This window comes from Suricata suricatta, chromosome 12 (assembly GCF_006229205.1).
Source record: "Suricata suricatta isolate VVHF042 chromosome 12, meerkat_22Aug2017_6uvM2_HiC, whole genome shotgun sequence".
NCBI classification, from domain to species: Eukaryota; Metazoa; Chordata; class Mammalia; order Carnivora; family Herpestidae; genus Suricata; species Suricata suricatta.
Genome location: NC_043711.1, coordinates 38,600,185 through 38,609,032, shown reverse-complemented (window position 1 = coordinate 38,609,032; position 8,848 = coordinate 38,600,185). Strand labels below are relative to the sequence as shown.

The window sequence follows — 8,848 nt, the reverse complement described above, 5'->3', positions numbered from 1 at the left end:
TGTATTGTGAAGATTTTCCCTGTCTTTGCTTATCTTTCCATTTCTTAATCATGTCTTTTAATTAGAAGTTTTTCATTTTGATCATGTCTAATTTATCCATTTTTATGTACTTTATGCTGTTTTTCCCAGTAACTAATGGTCTACTTCAAGGACATAAATAATTTTCCTATTTTTCTTGATACATTATAATTTTAGCTTTATATTCAGATCTATGATCCATCTTGTATTCATTTCTGAGCATGGTTGAGATGGGTGTGAGGTTAGTTTTCCCCCCAAGCTCTGAGAAGCTCTTAAGTTATAGGAATGCTGGAGAAGAGAAGGTAGTCGAGAATCAAACTCAAGCCCATTCAGATATCAAGTTGAAAAACGTTTGCAAAGATATGGAGAGAAGGTACATAGTTTTATTCAATTGTTACAGGATAATTTGTTTAGAAGACTTTCTCCCTGACATGCATTGGCACCTTTGCAGGAAATCAGTCATATGTGTGTGACTCTTATTTCTGCAATCTGTCCTGCCCCACTCATCTAGGGAACAACATTTTGAAGATACTGAAATGAAACCAAAACCAAAACTGTCAACCTAGAATTCTATAACCAGAAAAAAAAAAAACATTTGAGAAATGAAGGCAAATGAATTTGTCTCATTAGGTAAAAAAACCAAAACCAAAACCAAACAAAACAAAAAACCATGACTTAACTATATTCTGCATATAAGAAATCTTCTTTAAAAATAAACATAAATATAAAAAAAGAAAAAGAATTGAAAATGATACACCATGAAAAAAACTAAGTATAAAAATATTGGAGTGGCAGTATAAATATTGTGCAAGTAGACAATATCAAGGAATATTTCCAGGCATGAAGAGGACATTTCATAAAGACAAAGGGTTAATTCTTCAGGAGGACCCAGAATCTGAAATGTGTCTGCACGTAACAGCAACTTCAGGATACCTGATGTAAAACAAAAATGAAAGGAGAAGGAGGCAAATCTATGATTAAGAAGGAAATTGCTACTTTATTTCCTCTAGAACTAATAAAACGTGTAGAACAAAAAGCAGGAAGGGTATTGAAGATTTGATAAACATTATAAATCAACTTGACTAAATTCATATTTATGGAATGTTCCACCCAACAACAGCAGACTACACATTCTTTTAAAATGCACATGTAAGGGCGCCTGGGTGTTATTTGGTTAAGCGTCTGACTTCGGCTCAGGTCATGATCTCACAGTTCGTGGGTTCAAGCCCCGCATCAGGCTGTGTGCTGACAGCTCAGAGCCTGGAGCTGCTTCCAATTCTGTGTGTCGCTCTCTCTCTGCCCCTCCCCTGCTCGTGATCTGTCTCTCTCTGTTTCTCAAAAATAAATGTTAAAAAAAATGCACATGTAATATCTACCCAGTTAATCATATCCTGGGTCATAAAACAACTCGATACATTTAAGAATTGAAACTGTACAGAGAACATTTTACTACCAAACAATAAGTTATTAAGAGAAAAAAATGTCCAGAGTATCCCTAAGCATTTGCAAATCAAACATACACTTTTTAAAAATAATAGTTTATTGTCAAATTAGTTTCCACATAACACCCAGTGCTTCTCTCCCCCATGACCATCACCCCCTTCCCCCACCCCCCTTCCCCCCAAAAGGAGAATTACCCACACAAGAAAAGTTATTTTGAACTAAGTGAAGATGAAAACACAAATACCAAATTTTCTGGGATATATCCAAAGTGGCATAGAAATGTATTTATAGCCTTAAATTATATTGGAAAAGAAGAAAGATCTCAAATAAAAATCTAAGTTTTCATCTCTAGAAGCTAGAAAAAGAAGACCAAGTTAAACCAAGAGCAGAAGGAAGGAAATAGTAAAGATAGGAAGAAAAAATAGACCAAAAGAGAAAATAATTAAAACTGAAAGCTTGTTTTTTAAAAGGTTCAATAAAATAGACACCAAGCAAACCTCAGGCCATAGTGATCAAGCAACAAGAGATAAAGTATAAATTACCAGCATCAGAAGTGAATATTGGATATCCCTGCATATTCTATAGGTAACAAAAGGGAAATAAATATCATGACCAACCAAATGTAGGTCAATAAATTTAACAATTTAGATTAAATGGGCAAAATCTTTGAGAGAATTTTTTTTAAATCAAAACTGATCCCAGAAGTAATAGGCTGAAGAGGCCTTTATCAGTTAAAATTTTTGATTTGTAATTCATATGCTTTCCTTATTAAATGCAATATGATATCCTAGATTGGATCTTCAGACAGAAAAAAAGGATGCTAATAGAAAAATTGTCGAAATCTGAACAGTTTATAGTTAATAGTAATGTACCAGGATTAATTTCTTAGATTTTACAGATGTACTATGGTTGTGTAAGATGTTAACATTAGGGTAGTGATTCTCCACCACGGATAATTTTGTCTCCTTCTGGACACATTTTTTGCTGTCACAGTTTGGGCAACAGTGCTGCCAGCATCTAGTGGGTAAAGGCTAAACATGTTAGTATATGTTCTATGATGCATAAGCCAGCCTCCACAACAAAGGATTATCCAGCCTGAAATGTCAATCATGCTAAGGTGGAAAAACCCCCCATTGGGGAAAATTAAGTGAAGGATAAATGGCGACTCTGTACTATCTTGGCAACTTTTATGCAAATCTAAAAGTATTCTAAAATAAAAAGTTGATTTATGTATCCCATAAAATTTCAGGTTAATTTTGACTTACTGGTTAAATTCTATCAAACATTTAGAAAATAAACTGTAATTTTATACAAATTTTTTTAAAAAGTATGTAGGCAGATGGAATACTAATGTTAAGAGTCCAGAGTCCAGCATGATCTTCTGTCCCTTTATCCTCATTCTCTCTCTTTTCTAACCCCCGCTTTTCTTTCTTTGTCTTCCTCTAAATATGTGGCCATTTTGTTTCATGGTGAGGAAGGTCATAATATAATTATGGAAAAGTGAAGACCATCAGTGGGCTTCTGTCAGTCACCTCATTGCTGCTCATTTCATTTCTCTGAGTGTACTTCTATTTCTCTCCTTCAGTAATGTGATCTTGGACCTGGCATGTAGAACATACGCCAGTGGTATTGGTGGTTTTACCTGTAGAAATTTCTGGTCTTGTATGTCTAGGCAGGTTCACAGAAGTAAGCACAGAAACTGTTGAATAAAATCATTAATCCTGAGCAAAATACCATATGCAACCAAGCTTCTTTCTTCTGGGCTTGGCTTTTTCAGCAACCAAATATATAGAACTTAAATTAGTAGAAAAATAGAATTGCCTGGTATACATCTTTGTAAACAATATAATTTTATAGGGTCCATGTCCCTGTCCTTAGAAATATACTGAATGTTTTTGAGATTCATGACTTACTGATAACTCCTCTCCCCATCCACCCACCCATCCACCTACCTACCTACCTACCTATCTACCTACCTATCTACCTACCTATTTACGCACCAGAAAAGCCTGTGATACAGAATGAGCAATTGTTTTTAAACCTTTCTCTTCCCTGCATCAATGCACCCATCAGAAACACAGAGCAGTGGGAGGTTTAACATCTTCACCAGCCTGGAAACTAGCAGTTTTCTCTGGGTAAGTTATGGGAGCATGGGTTAATGGAAGAATTTCATTATCTGGTGAAATCTTGGCATGCCTGGGGACCAATTAGGGAACTCTTGAAGTCACCCTTCTGACAACCTAACAATAACTTCAATTACAGTAATTTAGACAATGGCATACTTTAGATATCAGCTCCCTAATGTTTTTATGAAATGTTTTACTCCATTTCATTAAAAGTCTGCATTTCACTGTAACATATATATATATATATATGTGTGTGTGTGTGTGTGTGTGTGTGTGTGTATGTATATATACACATATATATAATAGGAATGTGTTGTAAGTAAACACATTCACATAATATGGCTCAGTGTTATGACTTAGCCTGATCCCTGTGGTTTTCTGCTTCTCTCATTAAACTCCTTGCTAAAGTAGTTTTAAGTGTCTCAAGGGAGACTTTTAGGTCCACCCCAACTCATTCCATGTTCTCTTCTGATAGAACCTTGAGATGTTAGTTTTATTTTAAGAAATGAGCATATTTGCAAACCATCCAAAGCAGCATTTCCTGCCCCCAATCCTAAAGAAAATATAAGCCTATTTGGGGTTGGTCAAAATATTAGAAATATTACACAAAGTCTTATAGAAGTAGGGAAGACATACAAAAAGTATACTAATGAAGATGTATGAAAGTAGGGATTATAATAAGGAATTTTATAAAAGCATTATTTAAAGTAGGAATTCAAGAAGATCCCCCAAATTTTCATTTAATGAATGGTGTATTCAATTTGCTTTTTATGTTTAAAAATAATAACAGTTTCCACTCACCAATAGTGTTCTATGCTCTTCAGGGAGGTGGCAGCATTATATATGAAAACAATATATGCTAATATTCACTTGCCAGGTATGGGCAATGAAAGATGAGGCATTGTTTCACTTGCCTAAATGAAAATATTTTTTGAAAAAACTGGGTGAATGCTTCTCAAATTCAATCAAAGACCACTAAATAATTAGGTTGAGCCCCAGTTGGTCAGTAGTGGAGGAATGTTCCCAGCAGTGAAGAGGGATCTACGTATTTGAGATTTGAAAATACATTGGTGAAGGCAGAGAAAGAGTCTGTATATAAATATTCATGAGAGTCTTCAGGATGGTCTATTCTTCCACTTTTAAATTCCTGCTGATGAATTATCTCTCATGAATGGAACTGCTTGTCTACAGATGAAGATGCCACCTAGGACCACTGGTGCATTATCCCTAGGAAGTACATTTTGAATTGTATAGTGAGAAAAGGATGGTCCTGCATATTCTTTTTAGGGATCTTCTCCTCCATTTTTTGGAAATTTGGACCCACGTGGATTACTGTGGGACAATGGGGCCGTGTAAAATCAGTGGAAAGCAAGTTAATCCCTTTACTTTAATCAATTAAGTCATTATTATAAGAGGCCCTTGATTATAAGATGTCATTATAAATACACTGAATGACTTGGTAAATGTGGCAGTAGGATATGAAGAGAAATAACTTCATGTAATGAAGAGAAACTTTATCTACCATTGGGGAAGCCACAGTTTTTGTGATCTAAACCTAAGTCTAAGGGGCACTGGCATGGCTCCATCAGTTAAGCATCGGACTTTGGGTCAGGTCATGATCTCACAGACCACGGGTTGAAGCCCCTCATTGGTCTCTGTGCTGACAGCTCAGAGCCTGGAGCCTGCTTCAGATTATGTATCTCCCTCTCTCTCTCTGTCTCTCAAAATAAAATAAAGACATAAAAAAAATTAAAAAGGATACTGTAGCATCTATTTTTTAAAGACTGGAATGGAATTTTTTTCCACTAAAGCACTACATTCAAGTCAAAAACCTGAATTTTTTAAGAATTCCATAATAGATGTACATCATACCCAACTCTGATGAATTCAATAAGTATCTCATACAATATTATGTGTGCTCACTCTGGGGAGTTCGTAATATGCACTTTATGAGGATTTAATCATTTCTCTTCTTTAATAAAAGTGAAGGAAACAGTAATAGTGTATATAAAATGTGTACAGTAAAATGAACTGTGGATTTTATACAAACATAAGGTTGTAAAAATGTGAGGTTTGGCAGCTAATATAAATATTCACTTTGAACAGGGCTGTTCTGAAGCATCAATTTGCTTATGAGTCTTTAAAGTTATTTAAGGGTTGCAGACACATTATAATTAGGATTCTAATGATTTAAAACACTATTCAAACTCTTTTAGTCAATGAAATAAAAAGGTAAAGTTGACCTTTGCCATCACTGAGAAATACCAAATTATTGAGATTGGTAGCATAAAAGTTTTTGATCCCTTGAATGTAGGAAGAGCTTCTGATTCAACCAACACTGATTGAGACTTATTTTCCAGGTTCCACTGTCCCTTTGGTGTCTATTATCTTGTTTATTCTTAATTACAACTTACGATATACAGATAGTATTTTATCCCTTTTGCACTGAAGAAAAACAGGTTTGAATAGTTAAATTGTCTTAAATCACATAGAAATAAAATAGCTGGCAAAAATGAGATTTTAATCTGGGTCTAGGAGATCCCGTTTATGTGCTGTTTGTAGTTTTTTAAATTCCTTAATGAATGAAAAATATAATCTCCTACACCTGTGGTTTGAAGTAGACAGTGTTTCCAAGCATTTGAAGGAGCCATGATCATTTTAAGCTGGCTGTATTGCTGGGCAATTATAATTGATATTTAGATTATTTTATCTGTTGGCATTTTTACACCAAGTTGCTGGGAGAAAGCCTCTGCTCCAGTTTTCCTCTATCTGAGTAATATGTGGTAGAGAAAATAAATCACAGGGTAGAAAGTATTCATGTGCAACATTCTACCACTTATTTGCAGGAGAAGTGAAAAATACATATCAGCCACTGACAGCCATCAGATTTCTCTCTCCATGTTTATGCTGGTTTCATATCACTCAGGGTGGAAAAGTGCTTGCCTTTTGATTTATGTTCACTGACAGTGAAATGTCCATGATGATTAATTACACGGCTCTGAGATTTTGCTGTGGTGCTTACCTCTGTAGCTCCAAATCTGGAGCAAACAAATGTCTTATGTCTTGCCATAGAGCAACCCTTAAACTTCTTTTAGCCAAGTGATAAACAGTTTGAATCGGATGTAGTAATTTAAAAATTAATATGTAATCTAAATTTCTACTTTTTAATGAGATAGTGATTCCTAATTGTAAGATGAGTCTATGTAACTAAAATTTTAATGGACACCTTTCAGAGGCTATAGATGGGAATTTAAAAGAATTTTAAAAAGTGTGTTGCAGGCCTCAAAAATATTAATATTCTTGAATTCCATGTATTTGTGATCATTCGAAAAGGTAACGATTTAAGTACAAAGATGTTGATGTAAACATTACATTATAGGGATAAAGTGGAGTACCTAAATACCCAACTCTATAACATGGATAAGTAAATTTTGAAATACTTTTAGGATAGAATTTTACACATGCATTAAGAATCATTGTTTATAAGTTTTAATTGTGTGCTAATTATAATGTGACATTAAATATAAACATCAAGATGTTAAATTCTTATATATTATTGTGTGAAAAACAGTACATATAAAAAGGGACATAATGTTAATACATAACCTCTATTTTTGAGTAGTAGAACTAAATTAATTTTTATTCTCCTGAGATAATTTCTACCTTTCTCAGTTTTCAACAATGTGCACAGGATGCCTGGGTGACTCAGTCGGTTAAGCGTTTGACTCTTGATTTCTGCTCAGGTCACGATCTCACGGTTTGTGAGATCAAGCTCCATCTCTGGCTCTGCCTTGACAGCATGGAGCCTGCTTGGGATTCCCTCCTCCCTCAACCCCTCCACTCCCCAAATAAACTTTAAAAAAATGTGCACATATTTTAACAATAAACATTTATCATAAAATGTAGACAAAAGGTTAGAGTGGTTTTAGAAAATTTGTATTAAGTTGTCTTTTCTAGCACAATATACACAAAGCTGTGATTTGGAGCAGGGATACACAAACTACCACCCAGCGCTATATCCTGTCTGCTACCTGGTTTTTTTCTTTCAGTTTACTTTTTTTTATTGAAATATAGTTAACATACAGTGTGATATTAGTTTCAGGTGTGCAGCATAATGATTCAACAATTCCATGTATTCCTCATTGCTCACCATGATGTGTAGTCATTATGTATCACCCAACAACATTGTTATAATCTTATTGACTATATTCCCTGTGCTGTAAATTTCATCTCTGTTGGCTTATTTATTTTATGATGGGAAGTTTGTACATCTTATTTTCCTTCATCTTTTAAACCCTTCCTCGCTACTACCTTTCCTCTGGCAACCATCGTTTCTCTATATTTAAGAGTCGATTTTGAGGCACTTGAGTGGCTCCGTCAGTTAAGTGTCCTACTCTTGGTTTTGAATCAGGTTCTGTTTTTTTATATATAGTTGATTGTCAAATTGGTTTCCATGTAACACCCAGTGCTCTTCCCCACAAGTTCCCTCTTCCATGACCATCACCCCCCTTCCCCCTTCTCTCTCCCCCTTCTGCCCTCAGTTCGTTTTCAGTATTCGAGAGTCTCTCATGATTTGCCTCCTTCCCTCTCCCTAACTCTTTTCCCTCCTTCCCCTCCCTATGGCCTTTTGTTAGGTTTCTCTTGTTAGACCTATGAGTGAAAACATATGGTATCTGTCCTTCTGCACCTGACTTACTATTAGCATGACACCCTTGAGGTCCATCCACTTTGCTACAAATGGCCAGATTTCATTCTTTCTCATTGTCATGTAGAATTCCATTGTGTAGATAAACCTCATCTCCTTGATCCATTCATCAGGTGATGGACATTTAGGCTCTTTCCATGATTTGGCTATTGTAGAAAGTGTTGCTGTTTTTTGTTTTTTTTTTCGCAACGGGTTTGCCGCCAGAGCACAGGTGTCATGAAAACCACCGCTAAACCTAAACCAAAATGGGAAAGGAAAAGACTCACATCAACATCGTTGTCATTGGACACGTAGATTCCGGCAAGTCTACCACTACTGGACATCTCATCTACAAATGTGGTGGGATCGACAAAAGAACTATTGAAAAATTTGAGAAGGAGGCTGCTGAGATGGGAAAGGGCTCCTTCAAGTATGCCTGGGTCTTGGATAAACTGAAAGCCGAACGTGAACATGGTATCACCATTGATATCTCCTTGTGGAAATTTGAGACCAGCAAATACTATGTGACCATCATTGATGCCCCAGGACACAGAGACTTCATCAAAAATATGATTAC

At 35.5% G+C, this 8,848-nt stretch overlaps 1 pseudogene; it reads left to right on the top strand.

Annotated features, from left to right (window-relative positions):
* The first annotated feature begins 8,472 nt into the window (after window positions 1-8,472).
* On the top strand, window positions 8,473-8,843 carry LOC115275009 (annotated as a pseudogene).
* Window positions 8,844-8,848: the final 5 nt, after the last annotated feature.